General features: G+C 44.4%; 1 long non-coding RNA gene across 1 annotated transcript in view; it reads right to left on the bottom strand.

Moving 5' to 3' along the window:
• LOC134343665 (uncharacterized) overlaps nucleotides 1-3,147 on the bottom strand; it is a 29,971-nt gene extending 26,824 nt beyond the window's left edge. Inside the window, exon 1 of the long non-coding RNA XR_010017310.1 lies at nucleotides 3,012-3,147. This is a non-coding gene — a long non-coding RNA (uncharacterized LOC134343665). The remainder of the gene's footprint in view (nucleotides 1-3,011) is intronic.
• Between the last annotated feature and the right edge of the window lie 12,061 nt (nucleotides 3,148-15,208).

The raw sequence follows: 15,208 nt of genomic DNA, 5'->3' as shown, positions 1-15,208 counted from the left end.
TCTAATGCCTGCACAATCTCTTCAGCCACCTCTTTCAGAACTCCGGGATGTACACCATCTGGTTCAGGTGACTTATCTGCCTTCAGACTTTTCAGTTTCCCAAGAGCCTTCTGTCTAGTTATGGTAACTTAACACTCTCCATGCACCCCGACAGCTGGAACTTCCACCATATTGCTAGTGTCTTCCGCAGTGAAGACTGATGCAACATACTTATTCAGTTCATCAACCATTTCCTTGTCCCCCATTACTAGTTCTCCAGCATTATCTTCCAGCATTCCGACATCTACTTTCTCCTCTCTTTTACACTTTACATGTTTGAAGAAACATTTGGTATCCTCTTTAATATTATTGGCTAGCTTACTTTCCTATTCAATCTTTGCCTTCTTATGACTTTTTAGTTGCCTTCTGTTGGTTTTTAAAAGCTTCCCAATCCTCCGACTTCCTACTAATTTTTGCTCTATTATATGCTCTCTCTTTGGCTTTTATGTAAAATTTGACTTCTCTTGTTAGAAATGGTTGTATAATCTTTCCTTTAGAATACTTCTTCCTCTTTGGGATGTATATATCCTGTGCCTTCCGAACGAATTGCTTCCAGAAATTGCAACCATTGCTGCTCTGCCTTCATCCTTACCAGTGTTCTTTTCCAATCAATTCTCTCTCATGTCTCTGTTATTCCCTTCACTCCACTGTAATACCGATACATCTGACTTTAGCTTCTCTTTTTCAAATTTCAGGATGAATTTGTTCATATTATGATCACTTCCCCCTTAAGCTCTCTCATCTGGTTCATTGCACCACCCCCAACCCAGAATAGTTGATCCTCTAGTGGTTCAACCATGAGCTGCTCTAAAAAGCCTTCTCATAGCACAGGAGACTGAACATCTCGTAGGCATTCTAGAAATTCCCCCAGTAATCCAACCTGATTTCCACAATCTACCAGCATACTGAAGTCTCTCATGACTATTGTAACATTGCCTTTTTGACATGCCTTTTCTATCTCCCACTGTAACTTGTAGGCCACATCCTTACTGCTGTTTGGGAGTCTGTATACAATTCCCATTATGGTCTTTTTACTCTTGCAGTTCCTTAGCTGTATCCACAATGATTCAACACCTTCTGACCGTAAGGCATCCATTAGTCTTGCGAGATCATGGATCTGCGCCTGGAAAGTCTTCACTCTCCAGGTTGTATGGAAGTTGTCCATGCTGCAAATCTCCCCTCTCCTTCACCAATGTTGTCCAAGGGAAGGGCATTAGGACCCATACAGCTTGGCACCAGTGTCGTCACAGAGCAATGTGTGATTAAGTGCCTTGCTCAAGGACACAACACATTGCCTCGGCTGGGGCTCGAACTCACAACCTTCAGGTCACTAGTCCAAAGCCTTAACCACTTGGCCACGTGCCCACACGCTTCTGACCTTATGTCACCTCCTTCTAAAGATTTGATTTCATTTTTTACCAACAGAGCAATGCCATCCTCCTGCCTTCCTGCCCATTCTTTCAATACAACGTGTATCCTTGGACATTAAGCTCCCAGCTATAATCCTACAGCCATGATGAGGTGACAAGAACTGAACACAATATTCCAGGGATCCTGATGATGGGTTTGAGTCCGAAACGTCGATCGTCCATTCCTCTTCATAAGATGCTGAGTTCCTCCAGCATTTTGTACGTGTTAGTGTAGATTTCCAGTAACCGCAGAATCTCTTCTGCTTACAATATTCCAAGTGCTCCTTTTGTAAAGGTCACATTCTGACATTGTCACGCAGGCTCAAGTCATAGCTAACTCCTCTGCACAGCAGACTGTATATCTCCACTGGATAGTTGGTGGTGAAAAGAAATAAATCAATTCATAATTGAGAATAAAAACATTGGAAAGTATGCAATCAATATTTTCCTTGTCCATTTACTTTGGGAGCTGCTTTTAAGTTTGAATTCTCAATCGTTTCTCAGTGCTCGTTCATCTTTGGGAATTATTTAGTGTTATTGGGGCTATTTATCCACTAAGGGCCCCTGCCAGCAATAAATCAGAGCGGGCGTTCACGCAGTGTTTAAACGAGGGATAAAAGCACAAACCTGAGCGATCCAGGCAAGAACTCGCACTTCATGGTCCCATTCTGGGAACACCCTGATTGTCCTGGAGATCTCCTCCAGCTCCCCAGCGTTCCTTGGCATCCCTCCCCATCACCTTTACCTTGCCTCCTGCCTCTCTAGGTCCCACACTTCATGATAGAACATAGAACATTACAGCACAATAAGGCCCATCAGCCCACAATGTTGTGCTGGCCTTTTAATCTACTCTATCAATCTAGTCCTCCCCTCCCAACTGGCCTTCCATTCTCTATCGTCTAAGTCTTAGAGATTCTCAAAAGCTGCGTATATATCAGTATCTGCCAGAACCCATGGTAGTGTGTTCCATGGTCTCAACACCCACTGTGTAATGAATATACCACTAACATCCCTCCTTATATTTTCCTCCAATCAGCTTAAAATGACCCCTTATGTTAGCTATTTTCTTCTTGGGAAAAAGACGAGTCCACTCTATCTATCAACACACATAAAAGTTGCTGGTGAACGCAGCAGGCCAGGCAGCAACTTTTATGTGTGTTGCTTGAAATTCCAGCATCTGCAGATTTCCTCGTGTCCACTGTTACGTAACCGGCAGCAATGAATATCAATCGAGTTGGGTTATATAAAAACAACCAAACATTTATTAAACGCAGATAAACAATAAAAAACAAACGAAAACCTTCACCAGAAGTTAACCACTATGCGGCCGTTCGACAAACCGTCACTCGGTACTGGTTCTTAAAGCGATAAATGCGTAAGCAGTTCTTAAAGCGGTAAAGTCAAACACAGTTCTTAAAATGGTAAATTCGAAAGTCCGACAAATTTATACATGCAATTGGGAGAGACTTCTCTGGAGAAGGATTTCTTCATAGCCGCGACTTTTCTGCTGGTTCTGTCCAAAGGATTCACGATGAAGGAAATAAATGGCTTAAAACAACTGACCTGAATTTCTAGAGAGCAAATCTTGCATGAACTATCTTCCTCTTTTGGCAGGAGTTATCTGCGATGCAGGTCGCTACTTCTTCAACGAAGACTCAATAAGGTCAATCCTTTGTTAAACTGCCGAGCGATACCAACTTCTCTTAATCCTTCAGGTCCTGTACTTCGATGCAGTCTTCACTCTCCAATACTACTGAAAAGGTACATAACAAATCTAGTAGAAATTGCCAGTTCAGCACTATTGTACCTTGCAACAGAACGTAACACTCTGTTTTAAAAATGAAACTGCGTCATAAAACAAATACACAACGGAACAGAGACACTGACGAACGTTCTAGCTGGAAAACTAACTGCATCACCAGAGGTCTTCTCTTTTATACCCGAGGTGAACATGTCATCACGTGACCTCACATCGGCAGGAAAATTACATCAGGTGACCTCCAAAAGACCATTACATCATTCTCACAAGCAAGTCACGAGATCTCCTTGAGGTATGTAACACCACTCTAGCTATGTCTTTTTTCACTTTGTAGACCACTATCATCTCCTTCCAGGTTCCCACTGTGACCAGACCCCATCTCTTTCCTCTCATCTCTTCGCACCTTGTCGTACCTGGGTGCATAATTGTTAATCTTCTTGTCATTTAACCTTGCTATGCCTGCTTGTATTTTCTTGCAGCAATTGCCAATCTGCATTCTTTTACGAACCTTGGTTTTAAGCAGCAGGAGTTGCACGACTTAAGCCTGGCTTTCATAGGTTAATTGTTATCACCGGGATTTTTGTTCTCACTATGTGGGGACAATGGCGATTCATATGGACAAAGAGGTAAGAACCAGCTCAGCCCTCATTACAAAGTTCCAAAAGGTTCAAAGGTTAATTTACTATTAAAGTATTAATGCAGTGTACAACTCTGAGATTTGTCTTCCCCAGATAGCCACAAAACAAAGAAAACCACAGAAGATATTGAAAGACCGACATCAACACAGAAAAGATTGAGTAAATGGCCTTTTCTCCTCAGAGCGACGGAGGAGGAGAGGTGACCTGACAGAGGTGTATAAGATGATGAGAGGCATTGATCATGTGGATAGCCAGAGGCTTTTTCCCAGGGCTGGAATGGCTAAGACCAGGGTCATAGTTTTAAGGTGCTGGAAGTAGGTACAAGGGGGATGTCAGAGGTAAGTTTTTCACACAGAGAGTGCTGGGACTGTGGAATGCTCCGCCAGCAACAAAGGTTAAGGCTGAATCAATAGGGTCTTTTAAGAGACTCTTAGACAGGTACATGGAGCTTATAAAAATAGAGGACTATGCAGTAGGGAAATTCTAGGCAGTTTCTAGAGTAGGTTACATTTGTGGGCCAAAGGGCCTGTAATGTGCTGTAGATTTCTATGCTCTGTGTTCTATGTTCTAACACCCCTGTACAAAAAGGAAACCAAAACTCACAAACCCTAAACCCCCAACCCCCTCCCTCACACAAAAAAAATCTAACAGATCGCTCCACACAGAAACAGCAACAAGGACATCAAACCTCAAGGCCCCCAACCTCCAACACACCAATCGGCAACAAGAGAGCATGGGTGAAATCACAGAGAACTGTGATTAGTCTGAACTACAGTCCACAGTCCAATCCATAACTCTCAGAATTTGTTACGGGGTTCAACGTAAGATTAGAAACTTGCTTGAGGACGGAGACAGGAGAGTCCACAGACCTGGATCAACAAACAATCTGCTGGAGAAACTCAGCAGGCTGAGCAGCATCTGTGGGGGTGAAAGGAACTGGTGACACTTCCAGTTGAATTCCTGCATCGAGGACAGGTTAGGTTGATCATGAAGCAGGGTTATACGCTGGTCAGTTTATTAGGTACACCTTTGTACCTTATATTGGTCAGTACAGTATTGTGGGCCAAAGGGCCTGTACTGTGCTCTTCTGTTCTATGTTGGTCTGGAGGAGAGTGTTGGTGTATTTACTCTTTAATGGGCTATTTGTATCCACCTATTATTGTTGTTAAATGATTCTTGGTTTAATCTCCTTCCCCACAACCCCTATATTATAATATAGCTCTGTTCTGTCAGGAATGCATCTGGCAAAGAGCTGCTGGGATGAGGAGGAGATAGAGTGAGTCGGGCTATGGCGCCAGAACGAGCAGTCGGGGGGAGCTTACCAGATAGAAGCTGGAGGATAATTAAAATGACCAATTAACATATTAACCAGTATATCATTGTTTGCTTAAGGGAGAATCTTGGCTGACGAACCTGTTGGAATTCTTTGAGGAGATTATAAGTAGGATAGATAAAGGGGATGCAGTGGATGTTGTATATTTGGAATTTCAGAAAGCCTTTGACTAGGTGCCACACATGAGGCTACTTACCAAGTTAAGAGCCATGGTGTTACATGAAAGTTACTAACATGGTTACAGCATTGGCTGATTGGTAAGAAGCAGCCAGTGGGAGTAAAAGGATCCTTTTCTGGTTGGCTGCCAGTGACTAGTGGTTTTCCGCAGGGGTCAGTGTTGGGACCACTTCTTTTCATGCCATATATCCATTATTTAGATGATGGAATAGTTGGCTTTGTTGCCAAGTTTGCAGATGGTACGAAGATTGGTGGAGGGACAGGTAATGTTGAGGAAACAGGTAGGATGCAGAAGGACTTGGACAGATCAGGAGAATGGTCAAGAGAGGAGCAAATAAAATACAATGTTGGAAAATGCATGGTCATGCAGTTTGGTAGTAGAAATAAATGTGCAGAGTATTCTCTAAATAGAGAGAAAATCCAAAAATCTGAGATGCAAAGCGACTTTGGGCTTCTTGTGCAGAACCCCCTAAAGGTCAACTTGTAGGTAGAGTCGGTGGTGAGGAAAGGAAATGCCATGTTGACATTCATTTCAAGAGGTCTAGAATACAAGAGCAAGGATGTGATGCTGAGGCTTTATAGGGCACTGGTGAGGCCTCACCTTAAGTATTGTGAGCAGTTTTAGGCTCCTTATCCAAGAAAAGATGTGTTGACATTAGAGAGGTTCACAAGGATGACTCCGGGAATGAAAGGGTTATCAAATGAGGAACATTTGTTGGATCTGGGTCTGTATTCGCTGGAATTCAGAAGGATGAGGGGTGGATCTCATTGAAACCTTCTGAATGTTGAAAAGCCTAGACAGAGTAGATGTGGAAAGGATGCGTCCCATGGTGGGAGAGTCTAGGACAAGAGGGCACAGCCTCAGGATAGAGGGGAGTCCATTTTAGACAGAGATGCGGAGAAATTTCTTTAGCCAGAGGATGCTGAATTTGTGGAATTTGTGACCACAGGCATCTGTGGAGGCTAGGTCGTTGAGGGTATTGAAGGAAGAGCTTGATAGGTTCTTGATTGGACATGGCATCAAAGGTTAAGGGGAGAAGGCCGGGGAGTGGGGCTGAGGAGAGGGAAAAAGGATCAGCCATGATTGAATGGCGGAGCAGACTCAAATGGCCTAATTTTGCTCCTATGTCTTATGGTCTTTGGACTGTGGGAGGAAACCAGAGCATCTGGAGGAAACCCATGCGCTCATGGGAAAGACTTGCAGAGAATGCTGGGACTGAACTCTGAACTCCGTCGGCCCAAGCTGTAATTGTATTGCACTCACTGCCACGTTATCGTGGTGCCCTGTGGGAAGAAAGGAACTGTGGCCGCTTCTGGTCGAACCCTTGCGCCAGGACTGAGAGGAGTGGTGAGATGGCCAGCATAGGGAGGAGAAGGGGTTGGGGTTGTAGAGACAGGAGTCCAAGGTGACCGGTGGACTGAGGAGAGGGCGTAAGATGACGGTGGGGCGGGGTGGTGCGAGGCAGGAATGGACTTGGAGTGACAGGTGGAGGAAAGTTCCCCGTAGCCTCAGTTCCTTGGCACTTCAAGGAAACAGGAGCTGGGGTGAGCCACTCGGCCCTTCAATCCTGTTCCTTCCTCCTCATCGATCATGTCACTTGTTGACCTACATCAGTTGATGTGCTTGTGAGAGTTTACCAGGCAGTAAGAGAGGTGATGAGGGTGGCACTTTGAACAGAGAGGAACACAGTACAGGGACCGTTCTGTCAGCCACAATGCCAAATGCAATTAATCCCATCAATATCACTCCTTTCCCTCACTCTATATGTAACTGTCGAAATACCTCTTAAGCATAGCCCTTGTATCGGTCTTCACCACCAGCCTGGCAGCCCGTTCCAGGCACCCAACACTCTGTGTAAAACATTTGCTCCTGCTCCTGCTTTAAGTTTTCCCCCTCTCACTGTAAAACTCCAGTTTTCCCTCTGTAGTAAACAGTGCTCTCTGGCTCTTAGTCAGAGGAACAGTAGCCACCAAGTTAGCACTGAGCTCAGTGTGGTTAGAACACAGAACACAGTTCGGTACAGCACAGGAACGGGCCCTGCTGCCCACCATGCTGTGCCAAACTAATTAAGATAATGTCACCTAATTAAACTAATTCCATCTGCCTGCACATGGACCGGATCCCTCCATTCTCTGCCCATCCAACAATGTCTTAAACACCACTATTTGCCTCCACCACCACCTTAGTCAGTGCGTTCCAGGCATCCACTACTGTCTGTGTAAAAAACTTCTCCCACCCATCTCCTTTAAACTTCCTCCCCTCTCACCTTAAATGCATGCCCTTTAATAGTGGACATTTTGACCCTGGGAGAAAAGATACCGGCTGTCTGCTCGTATCTATGTCTCTCGTAACCTTATAGATTTCGGTCAGGTCTTCCCTCAGCTCCACCGCGCCAAATAAAGCAACGCACAACTGGAAGAAACATTGCACAATCTGATGTTGTGTTGGCAGGAGGAGAAAGAGGTGATGTGGTTGAAGTGTTCCAAGCTTGTCTGTTGCTCTTCTCCTGTAAAGGAGAACAAAATCATTGTTGCTCTGGATCCGATGGAGTGTAAAGAGGTCACAATAAGCTTAATAGAACACAGTCAGAACAAAAACAAATGCAATAAATATCGATTTGAGGGCCGGCTGGTGGTGCAACGACATCGGCGCCGGACCTGGGAGCGGAGGTTCCCGGGTTCGAAACCAGTCGGGTCCGTTCCCGAGTACGCTTTCCATCCGTGCCGGGTTGAGTGTCAAGATCGCAACTCAACCTTGTAAAATAAAGGGAAAAATACTGCGAAAGTGTCTGTGTGAGGGGTGGCCCGCCACACAGTCTCTCTCTCTCTCGCTCTGCGCCTTGTAAAAAGCCATGAAAAACACATCATCACAGACACACACACACAGACACACACAGACACACACACACACAGACACACACACACGCACAGACTTGCATGCACGCAGGCACACACCAAAAAAAAATCAATATGAAAGCAATCATTTAAAGCACAATGTACTGTTAAATATTGATTGTACGTACATAAAGTGACACTTGGTGAAGTGTGTTTACTATGAGTGGAGTTAGTGGGTGGAGGTGTTGATCAGCCTCACTGCTTGGGGAAAGTAACTGTCTTTGAGTCTGGTGGTCCTGGTGTGGATGCAACACAGCCTCCTCCCTGATGGGAGTGGGACAGACAGTCCGTGAGCAGGGTGGGTCTGATCCTTCATGATGTTACTGGCCTTTTTCCTGGCACCTTTTTGGGGCGCCATGGTAGTTTAGCAATTAGCGTGAAGCAATTGCAGCTCGGGGCATCGGAGTTTGTAGTTCATTTCTGGTGCCGTGTGTATAGAGTTTCAATGTACTCCTCCTAACTGCGTATGTTTCCTCCGGGAGCTTCAGTTTCCTCCCACAGCCTAAAGACGTACCGGTTAGTAGGTTCACTGGTCATTGGAAACTATGATTAGGCAGGGATTAAACAGGTGGGTTGTTGGATGGCGCGGCTCGTTGGGCCAAAGGGGCCTGTTCTACGCGGTATCTCAAAATAAATAAATGAAGAAGTGAGGGAGGATGAAAGGTGACTTGATAGGGGTGTACCAGATGATCAGAGGTATAGATCCAGTGTACAGTGTTGTGTCTATGCAACTACGTATCAGTTAAATAAAAGTACACATCTGGGAGATGGCTTTAACTGGTGTATTCACGATGGAGTGAAAGAGAGAGAGAGAGAGGGAGCATGTGTAGACGACCGATAAACATGCATAGGTAAGTTATCAGTCCATATGTAGTGCTGAGGGGCGTCACTGCTCTAAAAGAAATAAATCCATACGTTACATTTCCTCTACCCTTAGATTAATGTAACATAAAATTGTATATGTACAAAACATTCAATTTCCCTTTCATAAATCCGTATTCAAATAAACATGCTTTCACAATAATGGTTCATAACCAGCTTCAACATACTAAAGGTTCAGTCTTTTGGGAGCACCCTGTTTCTTTCAGAATACTGCCTCTGGACCTGCGGAGTGGCATCAGGTTTGGCAGATGTCTCGTCAGACAACGTTCTCCGTTGCTGGTGTCAAGTTGCTGTCAGTGACGTCATCACTGAGAGATAAGTCCAGTGATTGTAATGTGTCCTTCTTGTTGGATGCAGTCGACTCAGATGTGTTCTTGAGTTGAGCATCCAGTATCTGGTCCACATGACACTTCCATGTATGAAACTCCGATTAGGCCACACTTGGAGTACTGTGTCCAGTTCTGGTTGCCTCACTATAGGAAGGATGTGGAAGCATTGGAAAGGGTACAGAGGAGATTTACCAGGATGCTGCCTGGTTTAGAGAGTATGCATTATGATCAGAGATTAAGGGAGCTAGGGCTTTACTCTTTGGAGAGAAGGAGGATGAGAGGTGATATGATAGAGGTGTACAAGATAATAAGAGGAATAGATAGAGTGGATAGCCAGCGCCTCTTCCCCAGGGCACCACTGCTCAATACAAGAGGACATGGCTTTAAGGTAAGGGGTGGGAAGATCAAGGGGGATATTAGAGGAAGGTTTTTTACTCAGAGAGTGGTTGGTGCGTGGAATGCACTGCCTGAGTCAGTGATGGAGGCAGATACACTAGTGAAATTTAAGAGACTACTAGACAGGTATATGGAGGAATTTAAGGTGGGGGGGTTATATGGGAGGTGGGGTTTGAGGGTCGGCACAACATTGTGGGCCAAAGGGCCTGTACTGTGCTGTACTATTCTATGTTCTATCTCCAACATCCTCTGATTACATCAGTGGTTCAGTTCTTGTAGCTATCCTACTGGGTGTCCACTTATCTTCTCAGTAATCATGCACTAGGACTTCCTGTCCAATCTCGAAGCTCCTTGCTGCTTCACTTGGCAACTGGCTGAACTGTTTATTCTGTATTTCCCTTCATAGATCTGGTTTCAGGAGGTCTATGCGAGATCTCAGATTCCTGCTCATGAACAGCATTGCAGGTGTTTGATTTGTCGTCACATGAACAGAGTTCCGATACACAAAAAGGAAGCTGTCCACCTTGTCCTGTAGAGAAATGTCCTTCTTGTCCATCATTTTAATGGACTCCTTGAAGTTTTGGATAAACCTTTCAGCTAACCCATTTGTTGCTGGGTGGTGAGGAGATGGGCTGAAATGTCTGATGTCATTTTTCTTCATGAACAGTTGGAATTCTTCTGACGTGTATTGTCCATTGTCACTCACAATTTGTCTGGTAAGCCATTTCTGGTGATGATAGTCCTCAGAATGGAGACAGTCTTTGCTGAGGTAGTTGACTTCATTGGTATAACCTCAAGCCACTTCGAATGAGCACCCACAGCAATCAGAAACATGGAATCCACGAATGTCTCAGCAAAGTCATTATGTCCTCTTTGCCTTGGTGACGACAGCCACTCCCAAGAGTGTAACAGTGCCTGTGGGTGTGCATTTTGAACTTTTTGACATCCCAAACAGCTTTTGCCCAAGTCTTCAATCTGTTTTTCTATTCCCAGCCACCACACATAGCTCCAGGCAAGACTCTTCATCTTGATTGTATCCAGATGTCTTTCATGCAGATTCTCTAACACTCTGGTGCACAGTTTAGAGGGAACCACAACATGAGATCCACACATCAACATTCTTTGACATACTGACAGTTGGTCTCGCCTCACTGAGAATTCTGGAAACATAGGGTCACCATGAGCTGGCCATCCTTGCATGGTGATGTCATAGACTTTTGACAATGCCAGGCAGTGTGCGCAGCCTCTCTGGTGAATGATATCAGTATTTGTAAGTGGTACTGTGCACAATTCTGATTTGATGGAGACAGACGTGAGAAGCACGAAGGAACATCTGGAGAAACTTCTGAAATGCCTGCTTCGCAGCCGCTGCTACTGTGCGATCGAGAATCTCCGGAGGGGAAGGCCCCGAATCCACGGCTTTGCCTATTGCCTGTTGCTGGGGCCGGGTTTGAAGCGCTCAGCAGAGATGGTGCTCGGTGCTTGGTGTCGGAGGGCTGGTCGGAGGCTCGAAGTTTTCGGACGGACTCAAGAGTTGGCTGTGGTCGGGTGCTTCCAGGGTGCTGTATCGGCAAGTTTGCGGTGCTGGAAGCTCATGGCAGGGAGAGTTTTCTTCCTTCTACCATCTGCGTGAGATGATGGGACTATTGAGAGACTTTGAGACTTTTTTTTTACCGTGCCCATGGTCTGTTCTTTATCAAATTACAGTATTGCTTTGCACTGTTGTAACTATATGTTATAATTATGTGGTTCTTGTCAGTTTTACAGTCTTGGTCTGTCTTGTGTTTCTGTGATATCATACTAGAGGAACATTGTATCATTTCTTAATGCACACATTACTAAATGACAATAAACGAGGACTGCATGTCCTCATAATCTAATCTAATCTAATCATTCCTTGTTTCCCTTTGTTACCAGCAACTGGTCCACCAATGCAGTGTGGAACACTTCTGCTGGGTCACAGAATGAAGACTTTTCTTCTTCATTTGCCAATAGTGGAAGACGTAACAAGCCATCAGCTCATAAGAGTGGGCTCCTAGGAATAGTGCCCAACATTGTAACCGGGTAGCAGTCATCACTGGAATTCCCTTCCTGGGATTGCAAATGGACACATGGGACTGGTGGTCTGTCACTAGCGTAAACCTTCGTCTATAGAGGTAGTGGTAAAACTTCTTTATTCCCCATACTAGATTAAGGGCCTCTTGATCGATCGGTGCATAGTTGTGTTCTGCACTCATCAGTGATCTTGAAGCAAATGCAATCAGACTTTCAGATCCATCTTCCATCATGTGTGACAAAACTGCTCCAATGCCATAAGGGGATGCATCCCACACCAGTCTGATGGGCAGGGATGGGTCATAGTGGGTGAGCAGTTCATCTGATGTTATTAGTCCCTTTGTTTCCCTGAATGCTCTTTCACATCTTTCTGACCGTTCCCACTTTGCCCCTGTCTGTAACAATATGTTCAATGGATTCAGCACTGTAGCAACGTTTGGGAGAAATTGGTGGTAGTAGTTTACAAGGCCCAAGTATGACTGAGTTGTGACATATTTTCTGGTTTGGATGTCTGCAGCACTGCTCCAATCTTCTCTTGTGACTGATGTAAGCCTTGCTTGTTAATGACATGTCCACAGTATGAGATTTCATTCTCGAAAAACTCACATTTCCCTCTCTTTGCACGTGAACCATACTCACTCAGCCTGGTAAGCACTTCACCAAGGCTCTGGAGGTGCTCTTCGTCATTTTTGCCAGTCACGATGATGTCATTGTATTCCTGGGATACCTTGGACTACCCTGGGGCACTTGCTCCATTACTCTTTGCCAAATTGCTGGAGCTGATGCAATGCTAAAGACGATTATACTGGTACAGTCCCTTGCGAGTGTTGGTTGTGAGGAACTTTCTGCTTGACTCCTCAATTTCCATTTATAGATAGGCTTGTGAGAAGTTAATCTTTGAAAACCTCACTCTGCCTGCCAAAGATGCAAAACTGTCTTCTATTCGTGGCTGGGGATAGTGCACAGTATGCAGCACTGGGTTGATGCTCACTTTGAAATCCTACATATGCAAACGGCTCCTGCCTTCCATTTCTTGATTAACAGGACAATAGCTGTGGCCCAATCACTCCACTCAGCCTTGGAAAAGTTTCCATACGCCTCCAAGCTCTGAAGGTCAGCATCTACTTCAGGACGTAGTGCGTAAGGCACTGAATGCGCTTTATGGAATGTTGGTGTTGCTTCCTCATCCAGTTCAATTCTGGCCTTCATGGCTTTGAGTTTCCCAATCCCCTTCTCAAACACCTTCTCATCAGTATTAAGCAGCTGTGCCAGTCTCTGTCTAGTGCTACCATTTGGGCTGCCGTTGCCTGTTGATGCCACATTGAGAGCTTTGACTGAGTGCCAGTCTAGTTGGGTTTTTCTCAACCATTCATGTCTGAAGGTGCTGGCCCTCCACTTTTCAACACATAAAGCTCTAACTGCTGTGTTTGGTCTCCAAGCATCACCTTCACTTTCAGTTTGCCTTTGGGAGACACTTTTTCACTTGCGTAGGTCTTTAGCATCACTGAAATCTTCTCTAACTGTATCTTAGAAAACAATTTGTTGCAGTCAGCCTCTGGAATTATAGACAAAGCTAACCTTATATCCAGCTCCATTTTCTGTTTTACGTTGAACACATCTATTGTGATCCAGATAATTTTGTGATCTGCTTCAGTAATACTATGCAGTTCTAGGCATGACAGCTCACCTTTGTGAGACTCTGTGTTGTCTGATTCTGTTTTATATTCGTTAACTTTATGCACTTGCTTAGTTTTGTGTTTGAAACTTTTCACTCAGTGTGCTTTTTCTCTTTTGTTGTGCACTTTTCTGCCTTGCACACTCTCTCTATGTGACCTTGTCTGTGACACTTTCTGCAAACTTATTCTTTGAACCAACAGTCATTTGCATCATGAGATAATTTGTCATGTTGATAACATTTTTAGCTTTTTGCATCATTCAGGGACATTTTAAATTCTAAACTCATTCTAAACTCTTCTAAACTCTTCTTCTGTAGTTCTGCCTCATCCTTTGCTGCAGTCTCTAACGATATTGCAGTAGTCAATGCCCATTCTAAGGTTAGGTCTGTCTCTGACAGTAACCTCTTTTGAGTACTTTGAACTATGTATGACAGATACAAGTGATTAATGTATCCCTTAATGCACCAGAAAGCCCATCTCTAAAGTCACAGTACTGGGAAAATTCACACAGTTCTGCAATGTATTTGGAAATGCTTTCATCCTTTGACTGACTCCTTTTGTGAAATCTAAATCTCTCAGCTATTACCAACAATTTAGGGCTCAAGTGATTTTGTAAAATTGCAATAATTTCATCAAGCACCTTGCTGGCTTTTCAGGAGTTATTAAGTTGTGTAAGACCCTGCACATATTAGCACCCATTAAACTAAAAAGCGTGGAGACTTTAATTTCCTTTCACATTGTTTGCCTTACAATACAGTTCAACCCTCTCGATATATGACTCCCAGCCCTCATAAGTGCTACCAAATTCGTCAACTTTCCTGTCTAAAGCCATCACCATGGTATTTTTACTTTAACTTTGCTAGCTGTGCGTCGTTCACTGTGTACTATACAGTTATTCAAATGTTCCTTTGTTAGCATCTCCAACAGTTTGCTCCATACAGTTAAACTCTTTCTCATCCTGTAATTGTCCCATAACTGTCGGTGCAGTTTGCGATATTCTCTGACATTCAGGTTCTTACTCATCGCCGATTTGCTGTGTCTATACAACTACGTATCAATTAAATAAAAGCACACACATGGAGAGGTGGTTTTAACTGGTGCATTCACCTTGCAGCGAGAGCAAAAGAGAGCTAGCAGATCAATGCACATGTGTAGACAACAGATCATTGCGCATATGTAAGTTATCAATCTACATGGAGCGCTAAGGGGAACCATTGTGCTAAAAGAAATAGATCCATACATTACAGCCAGCCAGAGACCTTTTCTCAGGCTGAAAAAACTTTAAGATGGATGAAAGTATAGGGGGGAATGCCAGAGGTAGTTTTTTATACAATGAGTGGTGGGTGTGTGGAACACCCTGCCAGAGGTGGTGGTAGAGGCAGATACTTTAGGGACATTTAAGAAGATCTTATATAGGCACACGGATGATAGAAAAATGGAGGGCTCTGTGGGAGGGAAGGGTTAGATTGATCTCAGAGTAGGTTAAAAGGACAGCACGACATTGTGGGTTGAAGGGCCTGTACTGTTCTGTAATGCTCTCTGTCCCACGTTTAAACCTGTGGAACACACATCACACCCCATCTTCTGCTCTGTGCTAAATGACAGCTGCTATCGTGAATC

The sequence above is a fragment of the Mobula hypostoma genome, chromosome 3, assembly GCF_963921235.1.
Source record: "Mobula hypostoma chromosome 3, sMobHyp1.1, whole genome shotgun sequence".
Taxonomy (NCBI): Eukaryota; Metazoa; Chordata; class Chondrichthyes; order Myliobatiformes; family Myliobatidae; genus Mobula; species Mobula hypostoma.
The sequence above is the reverse complement of the archived record's forward strand: the minus strand, read 5'-3'. Positions and strand labels throughout refer to the sequence as shown.